The sequence below is a fragment of the Orycteropus afer genome, unplaced genomic scaffold, assembly GCF_000298275.1.
Source record: "Orycteropus afer afer isolate SDZICR_OR568_19922 unplaced genomic scaffold, OryAfe1.0 scaffold00031, whole genome shotgun sequence".
Classification (NCBI taxonomy): Eukaryota; Metazoa; Chordata; class Mammalia; order Tubulidentata; family Orycteropodidae; genus Orycteropus; species Orycteropus afer.
The window spans coordinates 17,138,453-17,147,521 of NW_006921618.1; positions in this window are offsets into that span (position 1 = coordinate 17,138,453).

The following is a 9,069-nucleotide window of genomic DNA, read 5'->3' on the forward strand; positions in this document are numbered from 1 at the left end:
TGGTATCACCATGGAAGAAGATTGCCCAACCTTCCTTCCCGAAGTGGCTGGTGGGTTTGAACTGCCAGCCTCCTGGTTAGCAGTCAAATGCCTTAGGCACTATGCTACCAGAGCTCCTAATCTGAAATTAGGGAAACAATTCCATTTATAATAGCATCTAAGAGAATAAAATACCTAGGAATAAATCTAACCAGGGCCATGAAGGAGGTATGTAATGAAAACTATGAAACACTGCAGAAAGAGATTAAAGAAGATTAAAATAAATGGAAAGATGTTCCATGTTCGTGAATTGGAAGACAACATTGGTAAAATGTCAACACACCCAAAGTGATCTATAGATTCAATGCAATCCTGATCAAAATTCCAACAGCCTTCTTTATAGAAATAGATAAACCAATCCTCAACTTTATATGGAAAGGCTAGAGGCCCCCAATAGCTAAGACAATGCTGAAAGAGAACAAAGTAGAATCACTCACTCTTCCTGATTTTAAAGCTTACAGTACAGCTACAGTAATGAAAACAGCTTGGTACTGGTATAACAACAGACACATAGACAAATAGAATAGAATTGAGAGTCCAGAGGTAAACCCACACATCTAACATTAACTGATTTTTCACAAGGGTGCTATAAAGTCCATTCAATGGGGGAAACAAGAGTCTCTTCAATAAATGGTGCTGGGAAAATTGGGGTTCCACATGCAGAAAAATGAAACAAGATTTTTACTTCACACCATGCACAAAAACAAATACAAAATGAATTAAGGACCTACATGTGCAAACTAAACCCATAAAATTCTTGGAAGAACTCACTTCTCTGAGCTTCACTCAGTTTCCCCATTTGTAGAAAGGGGCAATAATACCGTTCCAGGGTTGTTTTGAGTATTAAATAAGAGTACATATGTTTAACACTTGAAATAAAGTGGGTGCCCAGCAAACAGCTGCTCCATCCTCTGACCATGGGGTTTTGGGCACAGAAGGTGCTGTTGGGGGCTGTGGGAACCTTTTTTCTGGGGTCATTTGGGGTGGAGGGAAGGAAGGGTCTCTTTCCCCTCTTAATTCTCTTTTTGTTATTAGGTGCCATGGAGTCGTCTCTGACTCATAGTGACCTTATGTACAACAGAATGAAGCACTGCCGGGTCCTGTGCCAGCCTCACGATCCTCGCTGCACCTGAGCCCATTGTTGTAGCCACTGTATCAATCCACCTTGTTGAGGGCCTTCCCCTTTTTTGTGGACCCTCCACTTTACCAAGCATGATATCCTTCTCCAGAGAATGGTCTCTTGCTTGTGACAACATGACCAGATAGGTGAAATGAAGTTTGGCCATTCTTGCTTCCAAGGAACATTCTAGCTGCACTTCGTCCAGGACAGATTGTTAGTTCTTTTAGCAGTCCATGGTACTTTCAGTAGTCTTCGCCAAGTACAATGATCGAACAAGTACAATGATTGAAAACCAGAGGAATTGTGGGATGACATCAAGAACATCATCCATGAAGAAAGCAAAAGGTCATTAAAAAGCCAGGAAAGGAAGAAGAAACCAAAATGGATGTCAGAAGAGACTCTGAAACTTGCCCTTGAACAGAGGATAACTAAAGCAAATAGAAGAAATGAAAAGATAAAAGATAATTCTCTTGAGAGCCCCGAAAAGTCAGTATTATGCTCCCTTTTCTGATGAGGTTCAGAGAGGTGAAGAAGCTTGCCTACAACACACAGCCAGACTGACTAGTAGCGCTCCCTGCACAGAGGGCTGTCCCCGCGCCTGCTTGTGCAGTCCTGTGCATGCACAGATGTGTGGGCAGCCAGTGGGCAGCCTCCCCCATCTGTCCTGGCCTCTGTGACTCAGACTCTGTCATTTCTGAACCAGGAGAAGCCTGGATGAGATGGGCCCTGGGGACCAGTGTGATCACCATCTCTCCCCCAGGCTTCTGTGTGATGGCAGGGAACTGGACATATTGGCCCTAAGGTCCCTGCCTACTGGAGGCTCCATGTACTCTCCAGAAGCCACCACGGGGAGGGAGCCGCTGTAATCTCCTGCATGTCATAGCCTCACCTCGGGCTGTGGAATAGCAGGGCCTAGAAATTCATCTGGTCTTATCTCAGCTTCAGAAATGAAGCAGCGATGCCCCGCATAGGACGTCCTGGACCCCCTGCCCTCACCCCAGGCGTTTCTAAAGACGTCCTTGTTTTGAGGCTGCTCATGGAGCACTCCATGTGGCCTCCACACCCCATTCGTCACTGCTCCCAAGGAGACCAGGACCCCAACTAAGAATTCAGAGCTCAGGTCAGAGGGGAGGAGAGCATGGCTCTTCATCCCAGTTCTAATCATGCTGCCCAGTCACACGCTGGATGACCCTGGGTAAGTCATCACATGTCTCATAGCTCATGCCTCTGTCCTGTGTCCATCCTAGATAGGACTGGGGTGCAGATTCGATGAGAAGTGATTGGCAAGTAGACTCGGGCTCCTTTTAAGCCCAAGTCACAAGGCCCCATCTGGGACTTAGGCCTTCAGGAGGCAATGGTTCTGGGATGTGAATACCAAATCCATCTCTTCCATCCCATGGAAGCTCTGAGCTGGGCGACTCTTGGCCCCTTGCAGGGAGTCTCTGGGCCACTGGCAAAGCCCTAGGAAGAACAAGCTTCTCGTTCCCATTCCTCTCTGAACCCAGAGAAGAGGAGGCAGCGTCCGGGTGATGTTGGGAAGGTGGAGGAAATGAAGCCCCCCTGGGGGACAGGGCAAAGCCAGCTCCCACCCGTCCTTAAGCGGAGAAATGATGGTGTGCATGTCAGCATCTCACTGAGCTCGCCCTGGTACCAGGCCCTTTGCACACATTACCTTATACGGGCAAGACAGCCCTGTGCATTAGGAGCCGCTCACCCACATCACACCTGCAGAGCCTGGTGCTCAGCGAGGCCTGGTGGCTTGCCTGTTGCCCAACCACAGCTTCAGTTTCCGTGAGTGTGGGAGACCTGCACCCCTCCCGTGGCTGGTTTAGGGCAGAGTGAGGGTAGGAGCATCTTCACCACAATGTTCAGTCTCACTCGTGAGTCCCATGAGCTTGGCCAAGTCAGTTCACCTCATATGTTTCGGCTTGGGGAAATGGGGACCGTGGTGGTGACAACCTCAGAAGGCTCTAACGCGCATTTAACCCTCAGTCTAGTACCTGGTGAGCACCCAGCAGGGCTCAGTAGCCATTCTGGTCTTAGCTGGTTCTTGCTCCTCAGTGTGAAATTCAGGCTAGTGATCTTATCTCTTTAGCACCTCCTGTGGGCTAGCTGTTGGGGACCCCCTCTAGATGCTTCAGGGGCTGGGGAAGAACAGACCTATACCCCAAAGGTGAGGGGGCAGCTGCTGACTCTGTGTGGGGGCCAGGCATCCGGGGAGATTGCATGTAGGAAAGGTATTCCCAGGTCTCAGGGTATGAAGAGGTGGAGGATGCCTGGAGAAGGGGTGGCCTAAAGGCAGACATGGCTTAGGGGGGTGGGGGTGGAGAAGAGGGTGCCCTGAGAAGCAGGGATGGCCGAGATGGGGTGACAGCCTGCTTGCAGAGTGCCTCAGACAGGAGGTTCAGGATCCGGGAGCCATGGGAGGCTTCAAAGCTAGAGAGTGGCCTGACCCATCTGCACTCCAGGCAGGTCAGGAGGGGCCGCCTGCAGAAAGACTGCAAATGGCTGCATGGTACAGGAATCACTTCTCCTTTTCTCCCAAAGCAGGACTGGGGAGCTGGGCTGGGGGAGCTAGGCCCTCACAGAGGCTCCTGGCTTCAGCAGACAAACGGATCTCTAAGTATCACCCCCAACCTCTCTGGTCACCTCCCCGAAAAAGCCCTCTTCCCACCCTGAGCCTTCCGGGATGCCTTACTCCTGCCCCCCAAATCCTCCTCAGCTTCTCTCTCAGAGGCCAGAGCTCAAACCCACTGTCATTGAGTAGATTCTGACTCTTAGTGACCTAGGACAGAGTAGAACTATCCCATAGGGTTTCCAAAGCGGTAAATCTTTATGGAAGCAGACTGCTGCATCTTTCTCCCATGGAGCAGCTGGTGGCTTTGAACCACTGACCTTTGGTTAGCGGCTGAATGCTTTAACCACCCTCCCGTCTCAGAGGCAGGAGTGAAGAAACGTAGGGGAGGACATGATTCGCACTGGAGCCCAGACTTGGAGACTCGAGGCTTGAATCGCAGCCCACCCTACTGACTGCTGTGTGTCCCTGGGGAGATCACTCAGGCTTCCAGAACCTTTTATCCTCTGTCACATGGAAATGTAATGTAAGGTACCCCCCCCCACACACACACACACACACATGCAGTACTGGGAGCATTAAGAGAATAGCACAGACTCATGGGTACCTACCGAAAGCTGGTCTTGAGCTCCGTAAGTGCCGAGCTGGCATATTATGGGGACAGGAACCAGAAGCTCCTTGTGTGATTTCCAGGCTGTGCTACCTGTGGGGGAAGCCCAGGGCATCTGCATGGGGGGAAAGGGATAGCAAGGGCTTCCCGGAAGAGGCGCTGTTCTTGGAAAGGATGCCAGGCACAAGTTACTGCGAATGCAGAGGCATGGAGGGTGAAAGGAAGGGGTTCGGAGTCATTTGGATGGAGGTTGAGGAAGTGGCAGGGGATAGGTAGGAGGGGAGTTTGGTGTTTGGCCATTCAGAACCTTGAATGCCATGTTCAGGAAGTGAATCCCTAAGGGCACTAAGGAGACACTCTGCCAGGCGCCAGTCCAAATAACTACCGGCCTGTGATTTCACCTCTGAACCTCACGTTCTTGCCTGATAAGTGAGTGTCAATACTCGTCTCAAAGGGTGTGAGGATCCCAAGCTTGTCAAGCTCACAGAGCCCTGCCTGGCAGTGCCTAGTACATCATACTGTCATTATCATTACTGTTATTATTTCTACTGATACCAGTGTAGCTCGAATGCTCCACCTCATTTCTGTGTCCTTATTCAAATTCTTGAGAAATTCTGATTGGCTCAGCTTGGATCAGGTGTCTAGGCCTGGTCCAATCAACTGGAGACTAGAAACAAGGGATGAGGTCTGGAGGCCCAAAGAGTAGGGGCTGGAGATATAGATTTTCCCGGAAGCCAGGAAGGGAGCAACAGGTCTGTTCTAGAGACTCCAGCCCTGGGAGCTGGTTGGTCTGCCAGGAGCTTGGACAGGGCTGCTGATGGAAATGTTCTTAGTCACAGCAAGTGTGTCGAGCAAGGGAGTGAGCCTGGAAGGTCCCTGTGCAGGTCAGCTTCTCCCTCATGCCACGACAGGTCATAGCAGGACCCATGGGGGAAAGAAAAACCTCAATTGAGAAAATTATATCTGCATGTGGTTTTCCCTCCCCTGTAAATTACGAAAATGACACCTTTAGCGTGGGGGCAGGGCTGCAGCCGATTCCTATTGCAACATGTTATGCAATAAGAAATCCGTGTTTGCTGTAAACCAATGGGCCTGGAGTAATTGTTACTGCAGCATAACCTAATGAAGGCTGACTACTGCAACTGGCATGTAGTAAGTGCTTGTCAAATTGTAACTAAACATATGATGATTTTATTTCACTGACAGAACAATGGGTCTGCCTGGTGTAGCTGAGGCAGATTCTAAGAACAGTGACATTAAACAATGAAGGTTATTTCTCCTTCAGTTTACAACTGGAGGATTAGCCGTCCAGGACCAATCAGGGGGCCCCCAGAGTTAGGGACCCAGGCCTCTTCAATCTTGTTCTACCGTCCCTCACGGTGGTGCTTGCCTTTGTAGTTTAAGATTCTGGTTCCTGTGTCCATTTGCAGACCAGCCAGTGGGCATGGGGATGGGGCAGCTCTCCTCTAAGGCAACAGCACTCCATGCTCACATCCCATTTGCCAGAACTTGGTCACATGATCACCTAGCTCCTAGGGAGGCTGGGAAATGGATATCAAGAGAGGACTAGAAGACTGCCACAGACACCATGGATGTGGTACCTCCATTTGGTGACAAGCCACACTGCTGATGAGACAGTGAGCTCTTCATCACTGAGGAGGGAACAGAAGCTGGACTCCACTGGAGCCTGGGATTCAGGGTGAGAAGCAAGGGGCAAACCCCTTGGGCCATGGGAGCCCTGGAGTTGGCAGCATGTGCAGACAGCCCCTTGATTGTGCTGAAGAGAAGCCAGTAACCAGCTGCTCCAGGCCAGTGGGGACCCTCTGTCCATCTGTTTGTCCATCTACCTATCAATCTTCCAGTAGCTCTCAGATCATCAAGTCTAGTTTTCCCAACCCCCACTCTGCAACTCCGGACTGGTCCCAGTTCTGACTATAACATGGGTTAATTGCCAGCTTCCAGAGATCGTGAAAAAAATGCTCTACAAACTGTAGACAGAGTAACTTGAGGCCCAGAGAGGGTGAGTGATGTGCTCAAGGCCACACATCGTGATGATGGGTCAAACCCATCCCAAATACAAACACCACATCCCACCGCTGTGCTGTCTCTGTGAGGCACGACTCTAATTCTTGGTGGGCCTTCCCTTGCGTCTCCGCTGTGCCAGGACCAGAGCAAGGGGAAGCGGGACGTAGGCTAGAGACACAGCGATGTAACCCTGGAAACGTGGAACGCCAAGGCAGAATACCCCCACCCTGCCTGGCAGAGGTGCTGGTGGGATGTAGTAGGAGCCGATCTTGGCGCCACCTGGCGGCGAGGCTTCGCATCTGCACTCTCGGGCTCCCGCCGCCCCGCGTCCTGGGTGGTGCTGCGGCCCAGGGTCCTGCCCTACTCGCCAGCCACTCTCATCTGGTCTAAAGCCCTGCTGCGTGTAGGGCAGGGCGCGGGAGACCAATCCCGTTTCTCCGCCCACTCCCCACACGGTGATCCTGGTGTCCTGCAGACATGAACCTGAGTTCAGAGACACAAATGGTAAGTGACAGGACTGGGCTGGAACTCAGGACTGCCTGGCTCTAAGCCCTAAGGGACCCTGGATTAGGTGCCGCGGGCTCTGATGTGCTCCCCTTCCCGACGCTTGCCTGGCTGTCTGTACCTTGGGCGTCCATCCCACGCCTGAAGAAGTTTGCTTCCTTATCACACAGGCCACATGGTCCTTCACATTTGTGTTGATTATTTCACCGTTGCAAAGGGGACAGGAGGCCCGTGGAACTCCCTCACTGACGAGTCCCAATCCTCATTCTTTCATTCCAGGAACTTTGGAACACTGAGTTAACACCTACTGTGTGTAGGGAGGTGCAGACAGCAGCGAGACCCGGGGACCAGCTGTCTCCATGCACTGTGGCAGCTGTAGGTGCAGCTTCGCTTGTCATTTTACAGACAAGGGAGCCTGAGGACATGGCAGAGTGCGATGGGGTTCTCACGTGGGCCGTGTCCCTCTCCAGGGTCAAAGTCCTGAGGAGGGAGGTGGGTCCCAGAGGAGGTGGCCCCACTGGAGGAGCTGGTGTGGGGTTAGCTTTGAAGGGTGGAGAGGGTCTCCCCATCCCAGCAAAGGGGCAGGAGGGCACTTGGGGGCAGAGGGAGCAGCCAAAGCAGGTAGTAGCTGCCGGCACACAACAACAACAACAGCTGCCACTGGCTGAGTGCTGATTCTAAGCTGGCCCCACATGGAGGCACGGGTACCTAATTTTTGCTTACAGGCACAGTGGTAAAAATGGCTCCCAAGGTCACACAGAGAAGGAGGCCAAGGCTATCTGACCCCAAGCCTTCTCCACACAGAGCTGAGAGGTGAGGGTATGAGTTATTATCCCTATTTTACAGATGAGGTAACTCTGGTCTGGAGAGTTGGAGTAAGTACCTTGTGAAGGCCACCCAGAAAGAAGGTAGTGACAGTCACACCCCTCCTAGAATCACCTCCTCATCTGTGAAATGCGGATACGTGACCAACCTCACAGGAGTATAGTGCGGGCCAAGTAACTTGGCGAGTATAAAACTCCATCCATCATGTGTACTTACACAGCCAGTATTAGACCATTGGTGTCTACTGAAATTTCCCTGGGAACTTTAAGTTCTTTTAATCATATTCTAATAAGAAGACATGACAGTGGTTACCAGGGATGGGTGGAGGTGGGAGGGCAAACCGCTATCTTAGAGGGTAGACACTTAATAACTTGGGTGAAGGATTAAAAACAAGAAAAAAGATATCGTGACATGGTTGGGAACAGGTGTAAAATGATACAGAGAAGCATTTTTCTTCCCCCCTGAGAAGGAAAGAGGTCATATGTGGACTAGGGATTTCGGAAAAGGAAAAAAAAGAAGACGACGACGTGACAAAGGGTTCAAAGATGAGGAGAAACTGTCCTCGGATGGTGAGAGGTCATCACAGATTTTCTTCACAGGGACACCAGCACCTCTGGTCGTTAAGCTAGTGCTCTCCTGGCACCTCTACCCTCCCAGAGTGCTCAGCACGCTTCAGTGACATCACTGGGTCCAACACAACTTTCTAGTTTGGAAAAACCAAGAGACTTACAATCTCTTTGCCAATACCTCTTGCCAAGAGATGCATGAGGGGAAAAATCATTATTTTTTATTTTTATAATCATTATGATCATAATAACAATCATTATGCTTGGGATGGGTAAACAGCATTAAAAGACTCTCCAATCCACTCATGGTGGCTCAATGGCAAAAAATGCCACTACCATGGAGTCACTGATGTATGTGGTCATGAATTTGTCATTTCCTGTCATGTAAGTTGAGGTTTTCCAAAAAAAGAGATTCCTTCAATGTGCATATAAATGATAACTCAGTATCTAAATCTTTGTAAGAATTCTCCTAGAGATAAATTCAGAAAGGGGGCGACGTTGCTTCTTTGAACTGTGCACCAACTGAGGTCACGAGGACTGCAGACAGTCCCCAGAGGACATTTTTGAGACTTGTTGAGTGTCTAGATGGTTCCCACTTGTCTTGCTGTATAAATAACACCAGTGTAAACACCTTTGTACTTAGAGCTCTTTCTTTTGTCACCTCAGGATAAATGCCCAGCAACGGGAAGGCTGGCGCCCCTCTCGCCGCCCTCTCCTCAGGTCTGGATCAGCCCGGGCAAACTGGGTTTCACAATAGACACCAGGTGTAAGGCAATAACTTGTTGTTGTTGTTGTTATGTGCCGT